The sequence below is a fragment of the Lissotriton helveticus genome, chromosome 10, assembly GCF_964261635.1.
Source record: "Lissotriton helveticus chromosome 10, aLisHel1.1, whole genome shotgun sequence".
Taxonomy (NCBI): domain Eukaryota; kingdom Metazoa; phylum Chordata; class Amphibia; order Caudata; family Salamandridae; genus Lissotriton; species Lissotriton helveticus.
In genome coordinates this window covers 189,485,985-189,510,734 of record NC_136071.1, presented here as the reverse complement: position 1 = coordinate 189,510,734, position 24,750 = coordinate 189,485,985, and the positions used below count along the sequence as shown (strand labels likewise).

Genomic DNA, 24,750 nt, shown 5'->3' with positions numbered 1-24,750 from the left:
ATAAAAACCATTTCATCATTACAAAAGATACATATGAAAATCATATAGGAATATTGACTGAAGACACCTTATTTAACAACTTTAACCTAATGATCCAGGCACATGATAAAAACTTTGCAACCCCACAAACAGTGACCATACAGGAGGTATTGGAGATGATGATACGTAGGGCTGATTTATAGTCCCTGACTCCAAGGTTCTTTAATACAGGTTTTAACCATTTGTTTCTGGCTAGAGTATATGCTTTGCAGGCAAAAAAGAAATGACCTAATGATTCTTCTGGGCAGGTACAGCCCAGGCACTTTCTGTCCTCTTCCCTCCTTCTACCCCATCTATACATAAAATTTTTGAGGGGGAGTGTACCATATCTAAATTTCAGGTAAAGGGTCCTATCCCGGGGAATCTGGATAAAGTCCAGAAACATTTCTAGCTTTGTAGTGCACTTATGGGAAAAAAAGTTCTCAGTTAGTTGCCCCCAGTTTGGGTTATGTAAAGCCTTAGCCTCTATCCAGTCCCAATAAAGTTTTTTTACCATTTGTTTGGGTGGGGGGGATTGGGAAGCCCATGCATCGCTTAAGCCCACGCTAGCTGTAAGTTGTTTTAAAACATTTAGCCACTTGATCTTACCCGTGGTATTTAGTTTTAATATCTCATCAAACACTATAGCATAACTAGCTTATTCGGGAGTTCTCCTAAGGCGCACCCAATATAAGAGAGGACGTAGCTGGACAATGTCCCGAATGGACCTCCTACCCAAATCTGCAAATAATGGTTTCAATGGGGTAGAGGCTGGAAGCGAAACCAAATCTCTCATGAACTTATTCTCAGATAGCACGTGGGCATTGGTATTCTCAATGCCCCATATTTCTGAACCATAGACCGCTGAGGCTATTGCCTTTCCCTCATAAACTGACAGGGCGGGGGCTATTGGTCTACTCACTGAGAGGCGCTGGTTCTTTAAAATAGTGCCAGAAACTCTTTTAAGATTTAAAATCATTTTACTTATATGGGTTCCCATTTCATATTATTGTTAATTCTAACCCCGAGGTAGTCAAACTCTTCCACTACCTCAAGAGATGATCCATTCAAAAACAAGTGTATCTTCCTATGATTTCTCTTAGCGGTCATAACCATTAGTTTCGTTTTTGTAGTGTTTATTGTAAGTTCCCTTTCCTGACAAAAAACACTAAAACGATCAAGAAGGATTTGGAGACCTTTGGGGGTTTTAGATAACAGAAGGGTGTCGTCGGCAAAGAGGAGCGATGGTGTTTTCTCCCCGGCAATAATGGGGGCATCTGCCGGTATCTCTTGTAGATGATTCACTACTCCATTTATGAAGAGAGAAAACAAAGTGGGGGCCATCACGCACCCCTGCCGCACCCCTCTGTTGACAGGAATACTCTTTGTGAGTTGCCCCTGCGTCCCCCACCGAATCCTAGCAAAAGTACCCTTGTGTAGTTTAATAATGAATTGCAACAAATAGGATGGGAATCCCATATCCAATAAAACATCCCATAATTTGGCACGGGGTATTACATCAAATGCAGTTTTTAAGTCTATAAAGGCCAGGTAAAGACTCCCTCTGGCTATTGACACTGTTTTCCAAAAAACTGCACACAATCTAAAAACCTGATCTATTGCTCCTACATCACTTCTAAAACCTGCCTGGAAATGGGACAAAATGTTATCTTCCATTAGCCAGCACTCAATCCGATTTATGATGACCCTGCCAACTACTTTTTGAATGGCATCAATTAAGCTAATTGGTCTGTAGTTGGCAGGATCCTCTCTCTCACCCTTTTTAAAAATAGTAACAACTTCAGCTCCTTTCCACGAATCAGGTACTTGGTGGCCTGACTGAATGAGATTCATAATATGTACAATAAAATCGGCCCAGACCATGGGGTCATGCAACAATAAGTCCCCCGGAATTCCATCCGGGCCAGGAGCCTTACCCGGAGTTATTTTATGGATAGCATCCTGGACTTCACGGGGCGTAAACAACTCATTTATAATGTCTCCATTTGGTTGGACCAAACAACCAGTATCTAATGCGGGAGAAACTGGCACAACTTCCGGGCTACCTTCACCATATAACTTGGAGAAATGGGAGTGCCATTGGCACTCAGTGATGTGATTTGGAATAGGCTCAGCACCACGCCTGTCAAAGATATTTATTAATTTCCAGAACACAGTGGCGTTTTTCCCGTGGGCTGCTTCCTTTAGTGCCTGCCAATGTTCCTCTTCCCATTCTTTTTTGGCTTTCGCAATGCTATTGCGATAGTCTTGTCTTGCAATTCTAGCAGCTAATGTGTCCTTGTTTTTTATGGCCAAGGAAATGACTTTTCTTTTTTCCCTACAGGAGACTGTATACCAAGGGTTACCCTTCCTTTGGGTGTGCTTAGTCAATTGGTGGCCCTTGGTTTTTTTGTAAAAAACGTGCTAATCTCACCTATTAGGTTCTTATACTTGGCTGCTGTCGTGGGCCCTCGAGAATGGAGGAGAGTTGGGGTAACTGGTGATAAGTCACTCGATGCAGCCAGAACTAGAGCTTTAATATTATCAAGTATCCCTTCATCGCACCTGACTACATTCCATTTGAGCCTGCGGTTGCAGTTGGAGGGAACTAATTCTTTGGTAATCAACTCATTAGGAACGCTGTTACCAAAATTATCACCCCAAAACATACCCATACAAAGGGGATTATGGTCGCTGTCAATCCTCTGGCAGACCTTCATATCCACAAGGTTAACCCATGACCAAACATCTAAAAGGATGTAATCAATCTGTGAAGGGCAGCCTATTCGATTAAAGGTCATTGCGCCCATACGATCTGATGTAGTACGACCATTTAGGGCCCATAGGTCGTGGGCAGAGACCAGGGCATTTAGCTGAATAGCTCTAGCAGACCACTTCTTGATTGGAGCCAAAGTTAAAGATGGGATAAACTGGTTCCCTAGTTTGTTATGAGAACCCAAGAGGTCCTCCTCATCCAGGGGCTCAAAGGTACAGTTAAAATCACCCCCCACTAGTACTGAAGATTTGGGGGGGGGGGGGAGGATAGCCTATTATCTAGCAACTCCAGTGTGGGTGAAGATTGACCACCCGGTAGACCTGTGGCGTAAACACAAAAAAGATCCAGGACATTTTTGCCAGACTGGCTTTTAACAGTGATGTGCAGTATGTCGTTAGAGGGGATGTGATTAACGATGACAACACAATTCAAATCTATCCTTATCCAGATAAGTAAACCTCCCGATGGACGCCCCTTCCCCGGTAGAATCGCAGGAACAAAGAATGTGGAATAACCATGCTTATATTCTGGCTGAACACACCAGGTTTCTTGGAACATACAAATATGATAATCCTCTAGGAAATTATTCCAAGCAGGATTAGACAGATTTTTCTTTAAACCTGCTATGTTCCAAGACAGGATTTTGATAGGGGAAGGGGACGATGAGGGATCTTTCGAAGATGTCAAAGTATCAATGTCCCCTACCAGTATGTCTAAACTGGTACTATCTAGATTGGGTGGTACCTCCCTGTTGTTGGAAATAAGACCAGTGCCCAGGAGAGTAAGCACCCCTCGCTCTTTTGGAACTTCAGGCGACTGGGATGATGGTCAGTCCACCCCTTCAACCCACTAAAACGGTTGTAACAAGGGAATAGGGGATAGTTAAGCTGCGGACCCCACCCTTCTCCATTCAGCTGGGAATCACCCATCCAATGATGCCCTTTCCTCCTAGGGACTAAATTCCAACCCTCCTCAGCAGCCACTCCCCACTTTTGGGGGTTCTGGTAGGTAGACTTAACGCTCCCATTACTCCCTCTCCCTGGCCCTTTGTTGGCCGGCCTCAACCAACTCCATCTGACATCCTCATGGCCCTCTTGAGCATAAAAAAAAGACAATGGTTTAGCTGATATCACCGACTTATTATCGCATGGAGGAAAGGAACAGATAAATTCCACCAATCGTGGGTCCTCAAACGTGATAACGACACAATCGCCCTTTATACTTTTCTTCTTCCCACCTACCCAAGGGGCCCTCTCTACCATAAGTATGTTCTTGTTTAAACCAGGAGGTGGCGGGTAATTTTTATCTAGCCAATGGCATATTTTATTTTTAATTGCCCAGAAAGGCTCAGAAGTAGACGTGGGCAGTTCGGGAATGCCAGTCAAAACAACCACAAACGGACATGCATCAGGTGGTAAATTGATACTTCGTCGTGTATTGGATTTCCTAGGCTGTGGCTGGGGAATAATAGGAGCTGGAATACTAGGAACCTTTCTCTTCACAACACTGGGACATGTGGAGGTAGGGGGTTTATTGATACTCTTTATATTGTTCGACAGCAGTGAAGTATTGGGCGGGCCGGTTGAAGGTACCGAGGTAGCCCCCGTAGGTGGATTTTTAGTGATGGGCACATTGTTAGAAACAGAGGATGTTACCACTAAGGTGCGGGGAGCGGGGTGAGTCAACTTGGGATCTTGTAGCGAAAGAATAGTATCAAGTTGATGTTCTAGATTAGCAAGCCTAGTCTCCAAAGGCAAGAGCAATGATTTAATAAGAGTAGACATGGAATTCATTAAAGAATCAAGCCCTCCCTCAGAGTTAATTGAAGAATCATTGCTGCCGCTAATATCCAAGATACTGGCCAGACTACTATCATGCGTTATGTCATCTGGAACACCCAATGATAATAAATGGGGGGTGGAGTTTAACATATCAGATTCTAGTTGATCGATAGGGGCCAGGAGAATCCCTTCCTCCACCGTCCCAACACCCGAGTTAGCCTCCCCAACATTTGGGCCCATGGCCTCTTGTGAAATTATAACAGGATTATCAGTTAAAGTGTTCGCGGTATTTAAAGCTGGCATAATAATATCAGAACCACCCACATGTAAAGGTTCATTATCACGATGAATTACTGCCACTGTTGCTACTGATTTATTTAAATTGGGAATAGCAGTAGATGGTATACTCGTAGGGGGAGGATTAATAGGTAATGATAATAAGCACGTAGCATGGGTTTGGTCATCAACTGACTGACTATAAAGAGGAGCAGAATTATTTGTTCCTTGGAGCGGGTAATGAATTAAAGCAATATTGCCAAGTGATGACCTTTTCGCTTGAGCAAGATCCATCAAAACCCTCCTTTCCATAAGGGAAATTCCCTGATCAATCAGAGAATTAGTGCGTGAAATAAAGTTGTCTAGAGTGCCAATAACTTTTTTGGTTTTAGCATTACCAGCTCTCTGGCTACGAGTTTTACGAGTGGACATCGCTAGAGAGAGGGAGACTGACTAGGAATGGAAAACACAAATGCTAGCCAAAAACCCAACAGCCAAAAAACCAATAACCAGATGACACTAAAATAAATGACACAAAAGCCTAAATGTGTGTAAATTAATACCAAACAGATAAGTGGCTGGTGAACTTATAACCCAGAGTCAATACCCATAACAAAACAAATGCAGGAAAAAATAAAGGGGCCTGCCCAGGCCCGGCACTGCAGGCCACGGAGGGCCACAGAGGGCCCGCCCTTGTCCCGGGCTTCTCCCGGCGCGCTCCCGCGAGCTCCCGCGCGCTCCCGCGCAGCGGCACCTGAATGGTAAATTATAGGAAGAGCGTAAGGGGGAGGAGCCTGCAGGGAGAGCGTCTCAGCTGATGGTAATGGAGACGGGCAGGCGCTCCTGGGACTTGGAGTCCTGCGCCTACCCTCGCTCGCAGCCCTGCACCTACAACTGCCCCAGGATGGAGTTTGGGTGTTAGGTAGGTTGTCCCCCAGCAGCGTCACAAGAAACCCAGTCTGCAAGGTCCAGAACGAAGCGGGACCCGCGAAGCGGGTACCGCGAGTAGTGACGGTAGAGGGAAGAGCAATCCGGGGTGAAAGTGCTCGCAGTCCCCAGTCCTTGGCAGGTAACAGAAGAAGAACGATCCAACGAGGCCCCAGGCACAGGGGATTTTAACAACGCTGAGACGGGGGAGGAGCCTGCAGGGAGAGCGTCTCAGCTGATGGTAATGGAGACGGGCAGGCGCTCCTGGGACTTGGAGTCCTGCGCCTACCCTCGCTCGCAGCCCTGCACCTACAACCGCCCCAGGATGAAGTTTGGGCGTTAGGTAGGTTGTCCCCCAGCAGCGTCACAAGAAACCCAGTCTGCAAGGTCCAGAACGAAGCGGGACCCGCGAAGCGGGTACCGCGAGTAGTGACGGTAGAGGGAAGAGCAATCCGGGGTGAAAGTGCTCGCAGTCCCCAGTCCTTGGCAGGTAACAGAAGAAGAACGATCCAACGAGGCCCCAGGCACAGGGGATTTTAACAACGCTGAGACGGGGGAGGAGCCTGCAGGGAGAGCGTCTCAGCTGATGGTAATGGAGACGGGCAGGCGCTCCTGGGACTTGGAGTCCTGCGCCTACCCTCGCTCGCAGCCCTGCACCTACAACCGCCCCAGGATGGAGTTTGGGCGTTAGGTAGGTTGTCCCTCAGCAGTGTCACAAGAAACCCAGTCTGCAAGGTCCAGAACGAAGCGGGACCCGCAAAGCGGGTACCGCGAGTAGTGACGGTAGAGGGAAGAGCAATCCGGGGTGAAAGTGCTCGCAGTCCCCAGTCCTTGGCAGGTAACAGAAGAAGAACGATCCAACGAGGCCCCAGGCACAGGGGATTTTAACAACGCTGAGACGGGGGAGGAGCCTGCAGGGAGAGCGTCTCAGCTGATGGTAATGGAGACGGGCAGGCGCTCCTGGGACTTGGAGTCCTGCGCCTACCCTCGCTCGCAGCCCTGCACCTACAACCGCCCCAGGATGGAGTTTGGGCGTTAGGTAGGTTGTCCCCCAGCAGCGTCACAAGAAACCCAGTCTGCAAGGTCCAGAACGAAGCGGGACCCGCGAAGCGGGTACCGCGAGTAGTGACGGTAGAGGGAAGAGCAATCCGGGGTGAAAGTGCTCGCAGTCCCCAGTCCTTGGCAGGTAACAGAAGAAGAACGATCCAACGAGGCCCCAGGCACAGGGGATTTTAACAACGCTGAGACGGGGGAGGAGCCTGCAGGGAGAGCATCTCAGCTGATGGTAATGGAGACGGGCAGGCGCTCCTGGGACTTGGAGTCCTGCGCCTACCCTCGCTCGCAGCCCTGCACCTACAACCGCCCCAGGATGGAGTTTGGGCGTTAGGTAGGTTGTCCCCCAGCAGCGTCACAAGAAACCCAGTCTGCAAGGTCCAGAACGAAGCGGGACCCGCGAAGCGGGTACCGCGAGTAGTGACGGTAGAGGGAAGAGCAATCCGGGGTGAAAGTGCTCGCAGTCCCCAGTCCTTGGCAGGTAACAGAAGAAGAACGATCCTTATAATAGCTCTGAAAAGGCTGTCGTGAAATAAAGGTTATGTTTAACAGAACTCCTGGGAGTGGCGTCCTTAAAAGCTTTGGGAATCTTTGGGAACAAATTACACACGGCAACCCTGGCCGTGGAGGATTGCACCACCCGCCTAATGAGATGCGGGACTGCGGGTTTTGGAACTGTGCCGAAACCTACCTGCAGCGTGGAGTTTCTTCGGCAGTAACGGCTGCCTCTTCACCCCAAGGCCCACCGGAGGGCTTAAGACCTTGTTTTCAAGCAGAACACTGATGTCAGGAACAACGGACCCCACTGGAGGGGAGATAATTAATATGGATATATAAACGCGGCACTACAATTCCCAGCATGCCACAATACTACTCACCTGTGAGAGGCATGCTATGTATGGGATGAATGGCGTGGTGCACCCCCGTGACCTGACAGCTACTTCCTATGATTAAGGGGCGGAGCCCCAAAACGCGTCAGGAGGAAAACGTTATAATTTGGAGTGAAAAGGCTGCCGTGAAATAAAGGTTATGTTTAACAGAACTCCTGGGAGTGAGGTCCTTAAAAGCTTTGGGAACATATATATATATATATATATATATATATATATATATATATATAAGAAGAGTTGCCTCCAAAGAAGAAGCCTATATATATATATATATATATATATATATATATATATATATATATATATATATATATACAAGAAGAGTTGCCTCCAAAGAAGAAGCCACACCACGGCAAGTTGAACCTTTTATTTGTAGAATGCAGGATACACAGACCAGCTGCTCCTTCGCATAATGTCTTTCAGCCAAACGCGTTTCGGGCCTGTGGTCGCCCTTGTTCACTGGCATGGGGAGAAGGCAGCGAACGCACCACCTGCGCAAATTTAAATATCCCGCCCCAGTGGGCGTATGCGCGACTTGCATGCTGGTAACTGTAGTGCGTTTTTGCGTTTTTCAATGTTCACCCCAGTGGGTCGCATGCCTTGCCCCCAACAAAATGTACATATTCATACCCAAGTGGGCTGCTCGAAGCTGACAGGGCTGGCATCCTGCCCATACTCCTTCCACAAAGCGGACTTGCCATTCCCGCAGCGTCTTTTGTTGTTGTCGCTGCAGGCCCGCCATGATAGCAGTGGGGCTTCCTCGCGGCGGAGCACGCCGCTTAACACAAACAAGAAGAGTTGCCTCCAAAGAAGAAGCCACACCACGGCAAGTTGAACCTTTTATTTGTAGAATGCAGGATACACAGACCAGCTGCTTCTTCGCATAATGTCTTTCAGCCAAACGCGTTTCGGGCGTGTTGTCGCCCTTGTTCACTGGCATGGGGAGAAGGCAGCGAACGCACCACCTGCGCAAATTTAAATATCCCGCCCCAGTGGGCGTATGCGCGACTTGCATGCTGGTAACTGTAGTGCGTTTTTCAATGTTCACCCCAGTGGGTCGCATGCCTTGCCCCCAACAAAATGTACATATTCATACCCAAGTGGGCTGCTCGAAGCTGACAGGGCTGGCATCCTGCCCATACTCCTTCCACAAAGCGGACTTGCCATTCCCGCAGCGTCTTTTGTTGTTGTCGCTGCAGGCCCGCCATGATAGCAGTGGGGCTTCCTCGCGGCGGAGCACGCCGCTTAACACAAACAAGAAGAGTTGCCTCCAAAGAAGAAGCCACACCACGGCAAGTTGAACCTTTTATTTGTAGAATGCAGGATACACAGACCAGCTGCTCCTTCGCATAATGTCTTTCAGCCAAACGCGTTTCGGGCGTGTGGTCGCCCTTGTTCACTGGCATGGGGAGAAGGCAGCGAACGCACCACCTGTGCAAATTTAAATATCCCGCCCCAGTGGGCGTATGCGCGACTTGCATGCTGGTAACTGTAGTGCGTTTTTGCGTTTTTCAATGTTCACCCCAGTGGGTCGCATGCCTTGCCCCCAACAAAATGTACATATTCATACCCAAGTGGGCTGCTTGAAGCTGACAGGGCTGGCATCCTGCCCATACTCCTTCCACAAAGCGGACTTGCCATTCCCGCAGCGTCTTTTGTTGTTGTCGCTGCAGGCCCGCCATGATAGCAGTGGGGCTTCCTCGCGGCGGGGCACGCCGCTTAACACAAACAAGAAGAGTTAACTCCAAAGAAGAAGCCACACCACGGCAAGTTGAACCTTTTATTTGTAAAATGCAGGATACACAGACCAGCTGCTTCTTCGCATAATGTCTTTCAGCCAAACGCGTTTCGGGCGTGTGGTCGCCCTTGTTCACTGGCATGGGGAGAAGGCAGCGAACGCACCACCTGCGCAAATTTAAATATCCCGCCCCAGTGGGCGTATGCGCGACTTGCATGCTGGTAACTGTAGTGCGTTTTTCAATGTTCACCCCAGTGGGTCGCATGCCTTGCCCCCAACAAAATGTACATATTCATACCCAAGTGGGCTGCTCGAAGCTGACAGGGCTGGCATCCTGCTCATACTCCTTCCACAAAGCGGACTTGCCATTCCCGCAGCGTCTTTTGTTGTTGTCGCTGCAGGCCCGCCATGATAGCAGTGGGGCTTCCTCGCGGCGGGGCACGCCGCTTAACACAAACAAGAAGAGTTGCCTCCAAAGAAGAAGCCACACCACGGCAAGTTGAACCTTTTATTTGTAGAATGCAGGATACACAGACCAGCTGCTCCTTCGCATAATGTCTTTCAGCCAAACGCGTTTCGGGCGTGTGGTCGCCCTTGTTCACTGGCATGGGGAGAAGGCAGCGAATGCACCATCTGCGCAAATTTAAATATCCCGCCCCAGTGGGCATATGCGCGACTTGCATGCTGGTAACTGTAGTGCGTTTTTCAATGTTCACCCCAGTGGGTCGCATGCCTTGCCCCCAACAAAATATACATATTCATACCCAAGTGGGCTGCTCGAAGCTGACAGGGCTGGCATCCTGCCCATACTCCTTCCACAAAGCGGACTTGCCATTCCCGCAGCGTCTTTTGTTGTTGTCGCTGCAGGCCCGCCATGATAGCAGTGGGGCTTCCTCGCGGCGGGGCACGCCGCTTAACACAAACAAGAAGAGTTGCCTCCAAAGAAGAAGCCACACCACGGCAAGTTGAACCTTTTATTTGTAGAATGCAGGATACACAGACCAGCTGTTCCTTCGCATAATGTCTTTCAGCCAAACGCGTTTCGGGCGTGTGGTCGCCCTTGTTCACTGGCATGGGGAGAAGGCAGCGAACGCACCACCTGCGCAAATTTAAATATCCCGCCCCAGTGGGCGTATGCGCGACTTGCATGCTGGTAACTGTAGTGCGTTTTTCAATGTTCACCCCAGTGGGTCGCATGCCTTGCCCCCAACAAAATGTACATATTCATACCCAAGTGGGCTGCTCGAAGCTGACAGGGCTGGCATCCTGCCCATACTCCTTCCACAAAGCGGACTTGCCATTCCCGCAGCGTCTTTTGTTGTTGTCGCTGCAGGCCCGCCATGATAGCAGTGGGGCTTCCTCGCGGCGGGGCACGCCGCTTAACACAAACAAGAAGAGTTGCCTCCAAAGAAGAAGCCACACCACGGCAAGTTGAACCTTTTATTTGTAAAATGCAGGATACACAGACCAGCTGCTCCTTCGCATAATGTCTTTCAGCCAAACGCGTTTCGGGCGTGTGGTCGCCCTTGTTCACTGGCATGGGAAGAAGGCAGCGAACGCACCACCTGCGCAAATTTAAATATCCCGCCCCAGTGGGCGTATGCGCGACTTGCATGCTGGTAACTGTAGTGCGTTTTTCAATGTTCACCCCAGTGGGTCGCATGCCTTGCCCCCAACAAAATGTACATATTCATACCCAAGTGGGCTGCTCGAAGCTGACAGGGCTGGCATCCTGCCCATACTCCTTCCACAAAGCGGACTTGCCATTCCCGCAGCGTCTTTTGTTGTTGTCGCTGCAGGCCCGCCATGATAGCAGTGGGGCTTCCTCGCGGCGGGGCACGCCGCTTAACACATACAAGAAGAGTTGCCTCCAAAGAAGAAGCCACACCACGGCAAGTTGAACCTTTTATTTGTAGAATGCAGGATACACAGACCAGCTGCTCCTTCGCTTAATGTCTTTCAGCCAAACGCGTTTCGGGCGTGTGGTCGCCCTTGTTCACTGGCATGGGGAGAAGGCAGCGAACGCACCACCTGCGCAAATTTTAATATCCCGCCCCAGTGGGCGTATGCGCGACTTGCATGCTGGTAACTGTAGTGCGTTTTTCAATGTTCACCCCAGTGGGTCGCATGCCTTGCCCCCAACAAAATGTACATATTCATACCCAAGTGGGCTGCTCGAAGCTGACAGGGCTGGCATCCTGCCCATACTCCTTCCACAAAGCGGACTTGCCATTCCCGCAGCGTCTTTTGTTGTTGTCGCTGCAGGCCCGCCATGATAGCAGTGGGGCTTCCTCGCGGCGGGGCACGCCGCTTAACACAAACAAGAAGAGTTGCCTCCAAAGAAGAAGCCACACCACGGCAAGTTGAACCTTTTATTTGTAGAATGCAGGATACACAGACCAGCTGCTCCTTCGCATAATGTCTTTCAGCCAAACGCGTTTCGGGCGTGTGGTCGCCCTTGTTCACTGGCATGGGGAGAAGGCAGCGAACGCACCACCTGCGCAAATTTAAATATCCCGCCCCAGTGGGCGTATGCGCGACTTGCATGCTGGTAACTGTAGTGCGTTTTTCAATGTTCACCCCAGTGGGTCGCATGCCTTGCCCCCAACAAAATGTACATATTCATACCCAAGTGGGCTGCTCGAAGCTGACAGGGCTGGCATCCTGCCCATACTCCTTCCACAAAGCGGACTTGCCATTCCCGCAGCGTCTTTTGTTGTTGTCGCTGCAGGCCCGCCATGATAGCAGTGGGGCTTCCTCGCGGCGGGGCACGCCGCTTAACACAAACAAGAAGAGTTGCCTCCAAAGAAGAAGCCACACCACGGCAAGTTGAACCTTTTATTTGTAGAATGCAGGATACACAGACCAGCTGCTCCTTCGCATAATGTCTTTCAGCCAAACGCGTTTCGGGCGTGTGGTCGCCCTTGTTCACTGGCATGGGGAGAAGGCAGCGAACGCACCACCTGCGCAAATTTAAATATCCCGCCCAGTGGGCGTATGCGCGACTTGCATGCTGGTAACTGTAGTGTGTTTTTCAATGTTCACCCCAGTGGGTCGCATGCCTTGCCCCGAACAAAATGTACATATTCATACCCAAGTGGGCTGCTCGAAGCTGACAGGGCTGGCATCCTGCCCATACTCCTTCCACAAAGCGGACTTGCCATTCCCGCAGCGTCTTTTGTTGTTGTCGCTGCAGGCCCGCCATGATAGCAGTGGGGCTTCCTCGCGGCGGGGCACGCCGCTTAACACAAACAAGAAGAGTTGCCTCCAAAGAAGAAGCCACACCACGGCAAGTTGAACCTTTTATTTGTAGAATGCAGGATACACAGACCAGCTGCTCCTTCGCATAATGTCTTTCAGCCAAACGCATTTCGGGCGTGTGGTCGCCCTTGTTCACTGGCATAGGGAGAAGGCAGCGAACGCACCACCTGCGCAAATGTAAATATCCCGCCCCAGTGGGCGTATGCGCGACTTGCATACTGGTAACTGTAGTGCGTTTTTCAATGTTCACCCCAGTGGGTCGCATGCCTTGCCCCCAACAAAATGTACATATTCATACCCAAGTGGGCTGCTCGAAGCTGACAGGGCTGGCATCCTGCTAAATCACCAAATGCCCTTGAGCTTCTGAAAGGGCACACCACGATCCTCTGCCATCCGGCCTGCCAGCCCCTGCACAGCTCCTCACCCCCTCTCCGTGAGTATCACCAGATCCGACGCGTTTCAGGGCCATCCACCCCTTAATCATGGATTCATTACACAAGAGGCATCAGAAGCTCACCTTTAGTATTCAATTTACTTTTATTGAATTTCTCCGCCCTCAGTGGGTGTGGCTAATTTTCCGTCAGCCAGCATGCTGGTTAACGTAGTCCATAAGGTGGCAATATTAATGTCCTTAAGTAGGTTTCTGCCTCTTGTGTTCAGTGCAAACTTATTAAAATACCTTTAGTAGGAAAGGAAAGCAGGGTGGAGAGCTGTAGTTATCACGCTGAGTCTCGTGCTGAGCCAGTGTCTAACCCAGGGTGGTATGGAGTGCAAAAAAACGATGGATTTAGGCCCAGATCCTTGTACTGGGGTGAATGTATGACATTGTTCTACATTCTGTCCATCAACTGTGTTTTATGTATATTTTTGGGCAAGAGCACTGCAATAAATATACCACAAATTCGCTTTTACAATTTATAGCACTCCTGATAGTTACTGTTTTATTAAATGATGTTTTAAAACTAGTACGATTCATGCCATGTTGACACGCTTTACATTTAAAACATCTTTTAAAACCAGGTTTTTGCTTTAGCCAATCAGTATTTCCCTTCTTTCTTTCTATAAATTCACTTCTTACAACCAGGTCTTTAAGGGATTAAGATTTCCTATACGTGATCTCAGGGTTTCGTTTCACTCTCGTACCTAGCACTGGATCATTTCGTATAAGATACCAATGTTTTCTCAGGATGGATCTAATCTCCTTATGTTTCCTATTGAAAGTGGTTATAAATCTTAAGTTAACCTGGTCTTTCAGCTGTTTATTTAAGTCCTGTTGTTTCTTAGTTCTAGAAGGTTCAAATAATATCTTTTGTCTCACCAGTTTCTTAGCCTTGGTGGACGCCCCTCTCAAGATATTCTGCTTATATCCCCTTTGGATAAATCTTTGGGTCATCTCTTGTTCGATTTTATCGTATTCCTCCTCACTACTGCATGTTCTTCTTGCTCTGTAGTATTCCCCATACGGGATGCTTCTTATAAGGGCTGCCGGGTGGGCGCTACCCGCATGCAATATTGAATTGCCTGCGGTTGCTTTCCGGAAAACGGTTGTTTCCAGTCTACTCTCGATTGGGGTGATCCTTATATCGAGGAAATCAATCGTTTTTTTACTGTGATGACCCACAAATTCGGAATTCAAAGAATTTTGATTTAAATCCTCAATAAATGATCCGATGTCTGTCTCCGTGCCCTGCCACAGCACGAAGACATCATCAATATATCTGACCCATAACAGGACATGTTCCATCCAGTGGTCCAGGGGACTACCCCTGAGCACCTGTTCCTATATATATATATATATATTTTATATCTTTTTTTTACACGTGGTGCCAATTCTCTTCCCTCTTCAGACAGCGGCCTCGGCGGGGTGGCTAGTTCCTAAACAACATCCAACAAATGTATCCATGAAATATTTAAAAAAAATTGGAAACAGCCAGGGCACAACTCCTTTTTAGCGTATTTTTAGACAGCAAAAGTAACAAGCATTTGCAATGCAATAGGTCTCGCATTAGGAATGTTTGAGTTATTTGTCCTGTCCATGACAAATTTGTTATTTATGTGTTATTTTTGAAAATTGTGAAATTAATAGCTTTGTCATTTACAATGCTAATACTTTTATTTTTTGACAATGTGACACCTATAGCATTTTTAATGCAACATGTTTTGTATTTACGTGACTTAGAAGTATTGATTTTACAAATAATGTTGTTTTTTTAAAATAATTAATACTTAAATAAAAGTTATTGTAATTTATAATGGCAATAGCTTAAACTTTTGTAAATAACTTTTTTGAAGATTATGTTCAGTGTATTTTATTGTGACTAAAATATAAGAACAGAAGTGAAATATCAACTTTTTTTGTGACATTTGTAATAAAGCTTGAAACATTGAGCTAAATTAATAACTGTTTTACGAAAAGAAAATGGGGGAATCACTTGTTCTCCTCTTACAAGCGTACCATTGTCATCTGTATGCTCAGCTCTCACCTCACACAATGGTCGAATGGATTACGTAATATTACACTTGTTAGGCCATTCACTATTAATATACCTCAACACTTCTTGAAAACAGTTATCATTTCTGCACTGAGTTCCACTCAACCACTTTGAAAGCAGGCACACCGCCGTCATGCACGAATGCGACATAGAACTCATTTCATATTTCATCCTCGCATTCTTCCAAATGAATAGGCATTCTGAAAGGAAGTCGACCATAACATTATCCTTGCCAGGAACATATAATCCGGTACAAGGGCAGCACACGTCCTCCCATCCCTGCTTCCTCCACTAAATGCCCCACTCCCCAGCAACCCAGCATCTTCTAACAGCATTCTAATCATTACATGTACTACGTTCTACATTCTACAATCCAATTACAACACCAGTGTGCTAAACTCGAGGAGTAGAATTACATGTCAAGAGGTTAAGATGGTGTTGCGGAAATTGGATGGCTCACCATGGCTTGGATTGAAAAGCTATATGAAGTGCTCTATCTGCATGTTTGATGTAAACTGTTATGCCGGTTTGTCAACTGTTATATTACTGTATAAGAAGGTAAAACTAAATAAAATGTTCATTATAAAACAAATAGTTGGAAAACATAGCATAAAAATACCTTTCTACTGAAGTCCAGGCTGCTAAAGATATACTCATGAATTATTTTAAAATGGCAATTGAAGGCAACGATCAGAGAGTTGCCCACATTGTAGACTTCATAGGAATTAATGAGAGGAAATATTTGAAGGTTTTTGTGCGCTCTACGAGGGAATTGGGCTTTTTGACAAACAGCAAAAGATGTGTGTGCGGCAAAGATTTGTGAAGAACATTTTAAGGCTAATTTCAAACTGCGGTAAAGAGTGTGCAACACAAAATGAAACAGGTGTTGCTTACTGGATTCTTTATAAGCAGTTCTAGTATGGACATGTGAATACGTATTCAGAGGAAACAGTCTAAAAAATACTTTTATTTCTAGGATATACTGACTTTTCATATGCGAATTGTTTTGCATACTGGAAAGGGCAAACCTCCATTTAAAAATTGGTAGGTTTTAATAAGAATAACTTGTTGAGTCCACCATCTCCAACACTGTCAAAGCTTGTCTTGTATATATTTCACAATTTCTGAAGCAGAAAGCTTACAATAGAAATGTCACACTACGTGGGGAAAAACAATGAAGCACAGCAATGGCAGCAAAACAAAACAACCTGCCACAAGTAACCAATTATCAGGCATACAACCCTAACAAGTGACAAAGTATTATGAAGCGGTGCCTCTTTTGATGAGACTGAACATTTTGGGGCTTCATCTTGAGGACACTCCAGAGATGACACAAACAGGAAGCAGGCACAGAGTGGGTGCGTTTCCTTACCATGATGCACGTTGTGCGGGTGCTTCTCTGCTGCAGGGAAGTGGCGGACGCAGAACACCATACACGTGTGTATGAGGAGGAGCAGGAGGGACACAGGACAGCTCCTGGACAGGGATCCCAACCTCATCTCTCCTGTCAACTGATGGATGCAGTGCAACAGGTCCGCACCGCAGTGATCACTTCCCAACCCAGGAAGCAGCTCAGTGACGCCAGGCGTCACGTGACGTGAAATCAGGCTAGCGCATGCGCAGTGTAACTCTACCCAGCGTCTGTTCCACCCCGCCCCTCCCGAGACAGAAGTCTGTTTGAGCGCTTCTCTCCGCCTGAAGATGGGAGTATGGTCGGAGAGCCGAGACTGCGAAGAGACAGTAAAGGTGTTCGGTGAAAAGCGTTGGTAGGCATTGTGAAACGGGGACGGTGCTGATGAAGATAGACCTGCAATGGTGAGGAGTCATGGTGCCACTGTGGGGGATTGAGACACCTTTCAATTCAAATTGCCTCTCGTTTGGAGCCCGCCACTTAATTACATAGTTACACACATTCTACTGTAAATCTTCCGGTCCCCAGCTCAGAAAAGTGTTTTAAAATACAGCAGTCTGAACGAAAACGTAGTTTGTATTCAGCGTTCTCACCCAGATGATCCCACTATATACTCGAGGCGAAAAGACTACAAAAACGAGCCCTAAAAAGAGTATAGCAGACCCGGTGAGGGGGGGCGTCGGGGCACATTGACGGTGCCCGCCCCCCCAGGGACGGAAGCCCTGCGTGTGCCCGGTGAGCGGGGTTGGGAGTGTGTGTGTGCGCGTTTGTGTGTGTATGTAAGCGGCGGGCGGCGGGAGGGCGCTTGTATGTGCCTGCGTGTGTTGTACCTGTGTGTGTGCCTGCCTGTGTGTACGTGTGCCTGTGTGGCGTGTGTGCAGGGGCTGGCTGTGTGCGCACGGGAATGTGAGGCACGAGAGGGGCACGGCGCCGTGCGCGCCCATGAGGTCAAATCTGCGCTCGTGCACCCTCTCGTGTCTACATTCCCAAATACGGGCCACAATAGGTCTTTCGCTGACGCTCGACCTAAAAAACTGAAAGTCTCCTGGGTCATTGAATCTATCACGCCAGGGGAACTTACCATATTGTTCAAAAATACTCCTAGCTGGAGCTCTGTGCTCTTTAGCTGGGATGCAAGACCAACTTGTGGTTGTTTTTATAACTGTGTTTTGCGGGCGGAAAAACGTTAAATGAAAGACTCAAAGGCATGTTGATTTTACTTAAAAGAATACATGTCTCTAATTCTTTCTTTCAGAATTTTTTAGCCCACCAAAATGCAATTATAAAAACTGTGTTAAAAGAAAACTCACAGTGATGTTGATTTCTTTTTTTATTAAAATGTATTAAGCATTTTTTATAAGATTCACTATTATTAAACATTGCCTTGTGTAAATTGCTGATATATATATTTGATTACACATATTGGTGATTCTTGGAGAAAGATGATAGAGCTACTTTACATACACTGATATGCTCACCCCTTGATAAAGCAAATAAGGCCCCTTTTTATATTTTGTGTTTTGACTCTTTAACAAAGAAAGTAAGTCTGCCTGAGTGCAGCCAGGATCTGTGAGACCAACCACATGGTGTGCATGCCAGAAGGCCGTGCGCTGTGTGGATTTGCTTGCCTGGTAGGGTTTGGACACAGGGACTGCGGCCACGATGTGGAGTTGGTAAGGAGTTGGAAGTAGGGCTTGGCCACAGGCCAGACATTGGGGCCAACCCTGAGCACAGCAAATGCTGTGCTCGCCATGGGGTTGGTTTTATGTATGATGGTACCTATGCCCTGTCTCGGAACATCAACAAGCAACAACAACAAAAACGAGAGAGGATGTCCTGTCTCCCCTCCTCTGCCTTAAACACTCCACTCTCCGAATAACATTTCTTGCTATCCTCAATGTAAATATATCTCCCAGTCTGGTCTCTCCTCCTGGCCTTCCTTCTGCCTCCCCTCACCCCTCCACTTCATCATACCCTCAACACTTTTCTCCTCCTCTTATGTAAGTGCAAACCTGCTCCAACGCCATCACAATATGGCCCAGATATACTAAATATGTGCGCTGACACAGACTGATGCAAAGTAACACACTGGTCTTTAATTTCCAGTTCAAAAAGCATTTTGCACTTGGAAGTTGTCCATCTTCCAGCACAAACACTTCATTAAAGTGCATGCTACACTTTGCGTCAAGGGACTGTTTCCTGGCTGTTAGCTTTACTTGGTAAGTTCACCACAAACGCCCGTAGGTTTTAATACAAAGCCTCATCTACCGATATAGCCAGAATATCTCAAATCCTAAGGCCTCCTTGAAGCAGGCGCTAGCAAGCATGAATGTTTTCATTCCTCAAGCAAAACAATGCATTGCCTGTATCCTAAAAGAGACAGAACATATCATGGGAATCGTCAACCCACTGCTTTCACAGCTACAGCAGAGGGGGGGTTAGTGATGGGCCTCTTCTGTCTGCTGCTCGGCAGACAACGGCTCACATTTAATGTGAAAGGGTGGGAGGGGCGAGGGGCGATGGATGGATGGAATAAGTGGTGGGTGGGGCATGGAATGAATGGTGAATGGATTGGATGGTGGATGGTGGATGGTGGATGAATGCATGGATGAGTGAAAAGATGGATATAAGGATGGTTGAATTAAAGGGAGGCAGGATGGATGGAGGAGTGAAAGGGTGGATGGATGAGTGTAAGGGTGAATGGATGAATGAATGGATGAGTAAAAGGATGTATGTATGTATGGATGGATGGATGGATGTATGGATGGAATGATGGATGGATGGATGGATATTTGGATGGATGGATGGATGTAATAGTGGATGGATGGAATGTATGGTGGATGGATAGATTGGATGGTGAATGTATAAGTGAAAGGATTGATATTCGGATGAATGAGTGGAAGGGAGGGAAGGAAGATGGATGGAGGAGTGAAAGGGTGAATGGGTGGATAGATGGATGAGTGAAAGGGTGAATGGATAAATGAGTAAAAGGGTGAGTGTATGGGTGGAATGGTGGATGGATGGATGGATGGAGTGAATGGTGGATGGAATGAATGGTGGATGGATGGATGAATGGAGTGGTTTAATGGATTGAAAGGATGATGGATGGATGGATGGATGGGTGGATGAGTGAAAGGGAAGGAGGATGGATGGAGGAGTGAAAGGGTGAATGGATGAATAAGTGGATGGATAGGCAGATGGATGGATCAAGTGAAAGTATGGTTGGACGGAGTAAAGGGTTGGATGGATGGATAAGTGAAAGAATGGATGACTGAGTGAAAGGGAGGATGGATAGATGGACGGATTGGATTGTAGGTGGATGGATAGGTTAGGCTATGGATAGGCATACTAATGGACGGAATGGTGACATACTAAATGATGTAAGGAAGATTGAATGGAAGACAAAATGAAAATGTGAAATGGAAGATAGCAGGTGGATGGAAAAATGAAAGGATGAATTGATAGATGTGTGGCTGGTAGAAACAAGCAAGCTCTTCTGGGGAGGGTCGCAAGAACTTGCTTCACCTATTTGGTGCCATTTTAGCTTTGATTCCAAGTGGGGGGTATTTTAATTTATTGCCTACTCTCTTGGAACACATCCAGTGTATGTCTGTCTTGACACAGGAATTTGTACAAGTAGGGTATTCTTTCAATAGCAATCCCGTGCTAAACACCACTTCGTGGCTGTGCATTGTACAAGGCAGCCTTTAAGTGCACAAGCACAAGGGAAAACAGCAGCAACAGGCCAATTTTAGAAGATATGTCTCTGTGCTGTGTTTTCTCGCTAGGTTGCTGCAATGCTTGGTGTAAAAAAACAGTGTCTCTATGTGCAACCGAAGAGCAGCAGTGCAGCAGTTCCCCAGTATCTGTGCAATTTTTGATACCTGACCATGGGGTGAATGAATGTTAAGATTTCCCCAAGAAGAACTATCATATTGTCGAACAGCATGCCACATATTTGCTTTCACTGTATTTACCAATTTATCATTTTGCCAACATCGAGAGCCGAGCATCATTACATTACAAACTTGATAAAAAATGCATAAATAACTAAAGAAATAAATACCGCAAATCACCGCCGTCACTCTGCCGGCCTGCGACCAGGAAGTCAGGCAGGCCGGCGCGACAACCGGAAACAGGCAGTAGGAGGGCGGGAGCCTACCCCGCCTCCCAAGGAAGAGCCGCGATTGGTTGCAGCACCGGAGCAGGCAGGAGCCTACCCTGCGCCCCGGTGCCGAAGAATGGAGGAAGAGTCCTGCTGCCGGTGAGTGGGGCTTCGCTTTGTGGCTGGCCTGCGAGGGCGGGGGGGGGGGGCATGTGTGGGCGGCGGGCTGTGTATGTGTGTGAGCGTGCATGTGTCTTGGAGTCTGTGTGTATGCATGTGTGACTGTGGGGGAGGAGGAGGGGGTTGCCTGTCTGGGTGCCTGCGTGTCTGTGTAAGTGTAAGTGCGTGTGCGCGTGTGCGCGCGCGTGTGTATGCAGTGTGTGTATGTGCGCATGCGTGAGTGAGTGTTTGCGCAAGGGAATGTGGACAGGAGAGGGGCACGGCGCCGTGCGCGTTCACGAGGTGAAAACTGAGCTACTCTGCGCTCGTGCACCCTTTCCTGTCCACATTCCCGAAAACGGGCGACATAAGGTCTTTCGCTGACGCGAGACCTAAAAACGCCTGATGAGTTGCGAAGCTCGTGGCGTCTTGATCATGTGTTAATTACGTTTACCTTGATCAACCATAAACACATGTGACTACACCATCACCATAGAATTAGGACTCCACAGGGCCTTTGTTTTTCGGACTCTACCATGGTGGCCATCTCACAATATATGAACAATTGCTTATCTCAAGTCATTATCCAGCTAAGCTCACAAATATGATAATTCAAACATTGCTGTTCTATCAACTTAGCGTCATTTCCTAATACATTGTTATTGACAGGATACTTATTGCAATTTCACCCTAGTGGGTATCGTACAGACATAATTATCCATAACAACATTTCTTCAGTCTGACAATATGGCCCTAATGGCCACACAACCTGCTCAATGTCCAAGTCTGCCCCAGTGGGCAATATATTACAGTATTGTACAGCTCTAACATTATTAAGTCAAATCACTATTGCCCCCTCTCTCTAGAATCGGGGTTCTACCCAGTACGCAAAAGTTCAACAAACTTGAATCCTAATCGTGTCTCTCTTTGTAATGTCCTGCTATTGAATATTGTTTATCTTCATTTGTAATAGCTCTTAAATGTTCTAAGACTCTCTTTTTAGCCTTGTGAGTTGTACTCCCAATATAGTAGAGTAAACATGGGCATTACAAATGTTAAGAAGATTAGAATACAAGATGATAATCAATGTATTTGCATGAGACCTGTATGAAAATATATCAAATGTAACAGTGCTAATAGTGTGAACCAAAATAAAACAATATAATTGTTGTACCATTCAGGAGAGAGTGTACACAGCAGATACTTTTTGTAATTCTGGGGTGTTCTGTTGACATCATAAACCACAAGCCCGAAGGCATTCTGAATATTTGGAAATGTCACCAAAATCCCAAGATGGCAACATTGGACCATAAAAGACATCACCTGTTAGATGTTTTTTTATATTACATGTTTATTTTGGGATGGTTAGCTTAAAAAGTTGTAATGGAGTTGTGCAAGCTTACGTCTTCTTTGGGTCTCTCCTGTTTATATAGAAGCGTCAGTGTGGCCAATAACAAATCAGAGGGCAGCTAGGCTTGTCTCATTACATGCCATGCTAAACATATTTAACATGTCTTCAGCAATATGAGTGGCCAATCAGGTATACAATCCCGCAGGGGGTCCATTGGGCTCCCGCACTTTACCTGTCTGAGGTTGTTCTGTGACCAGATGCTCTACCCACTGTCCCAGTTGCAGGAAGCCTCATAGCTTCCACAAATTGTCTCATTTCATTCTCAACTCCCAGTGTTTGAGTACTTTAAATCCCAAACGTTTTCAGCAAAATCATACACTCCTGCTGCATCTGTTGACACCATTTTTTTAGACCCACCCCTTATCGCCCTACTGCTTTCCTCCTTTTGTTTACTAAGCAAGTCAAGCAATGTACTTGCTTTGTCCCTATAATGTGGCACAGAATACCTTGAAGGCATTATTGTTGATGTCAAGGTCTGTTGTTTCCCTCATCTATTAAATGTATAACAAGACTTGGAGGGAAATACAACAAAATCATAATTGCCCAGAGCGTGGATTTAGAATATGATGCTATACACCTTTAATCTTGATAGAAACATTGCAGAGCATCATGAACTCTTCGCTGTCAGGCAAAACAAAGGCAAGGCATGTTTGGCGGTCCTACCTGGCAATTTCCTTCTCTGTAGTGCGATATAGGTGAAGTAGCAGCGAAACAAAATCCAATATTCAGTTTTTGGATCAGTGAAATCCAAATATGTTGTTGTTTACCCTATGACTTTGTGTGAGAGTGGATTTTGTGGTTCCCGTTGCGGCAAAAATACTCATGTTTCCCTTGTACTCCCTTTGTTAGTACTCCCCTGGTCCACACCTGTTAGTATGATGTTGCTTGGGAGCACTTATGGATATATTCCCCAACAACTTCTCCACACTTGCTTTAGGCCACCTGCCCCACTCTCTTCCTCTCTTTCATCCTTTTTTTTACCTCACTAAACCCATCCTTCCACTTTCTTTTCTAACTTTCTCCTCCTATCGCAAGTTATGTTGATTACCACTAATATATTTTATTTGCGGCCGGTTTCTGATTCTACCAATGTATCAATGTAATTTCAGACTTTGCCTCATTAGTTTTATTGCGCTATGAAGCACGCTGACATCTTCAATAGGGTGGCACTGTAGAGAAATGTACATAAAATGAATACGTGTAGGGCAAGGTGACTGCATAGATGTGTCCTACTGAGGCTCTGCCAAACGCTGAACAAAATCCTGGGCTGCTGTGGCCATACAGACCCATCAACCAGAGAAGTGCGACACCTGACCCAGGTTTGGAAGTAGACAGTGTTCGTGCTGCACTCCAGGGGGGAACTTTTTCGGTGGCCCCTAGGGAGTTCTGTGGCACCAGCTAAGATGGTGGACCTATTCAGCAGGAAATGGGCAGGAGTGGGCCTGAATCCCATGAAGGATGAAGCCCTCCCCCTCTGCCTTGAACATGAGAGTGAGAGGGAAGCCATTGTCCTGCAGGAATGCCAATGGCCTGAAGAGGGCTGGCGTGGACATTTAAGATGCGGGTCATGATGTGCTGCCTAGGTGGGTATGAAGCCCTTCTTATCCCTGATAAATACAGAGGAAAAGTTTACTGGTGAACAGGGTGTGGCGTAACCATTGTTTTTGGATCCTGTGAGCGCTGGTCCCCCAAGAGAGGAGAGAAGAACTAAGAGGACAGGCTCAAGGTGCACAACAATGATATTAAAAACAAAGGGGGTGGCAGTGTTGGCCCTTTGCTGTCTCTTCCATTAAGACAAAAGCTGAGCATTGTAGAATGATTTTCGCCCTGGACTGGCTCCATAAGTAAAGGAACTCAGTAATGTGTAGGTTGCAATCTCTTGAATCGACGGGGTGTGCCCATGCCCACCCGGCTTCAGTGGAGATACAGGGGGCAGATACCTTGTTGAAAGGAGTGCAAAAGAAGCCAGGGTAACAGAAGGTGGTGATTAGGGGAGTAGCTACTGGCAAAATAATTGGGGTGGGAGGACAATTCTTTTTTTTTTTTTTTTTTTTTTATTGATATTTGAGTTGCAAGTTTAAACAGACTATAACATAATTCCTCCATGAGATCATACCAAGATACATGTTATACATCTAATTCAAAAGAAGATAAAGCAAAACAGTTCAAAATATCAAAAAGCAGATAATACATGACTAACCAGTATAGAAAGTTCATTATATCGTTACTTCATCAGTCCACTTCTGAATTGGTGACCAAATTTTTAACCCAAGCTGTTTTTTTTTTTTCCCCTTGGTAGCATATATTGCTGACTCAAGTTTATATCTAGCAAGGAGACGTCCCCTCCATGTATAAAAAGATGGTGAATCTATACTAATCCAATCCTGAGATATGCATGCCCGGAATTCAGCCATCATAATGAATAACAAGTTTGTTTGTTCCATATCTTTTA

General features: G+C 46.8%; 1 protein-coding gene across 1 annotated transcript in view; it reads left to right on the top strand.

Moving 5' to 3' along the window:
• The window catches only part of LOC144786123 (acyl-coenzyme A synthetase ACSM3, mitochondrial-like), a 606,835-nt gene that overhangs the window by 511,504 nt on the left and 70,581 nt on the right, over positions 1-24,750 (top strand). The window lies entirely within an intron of this gene.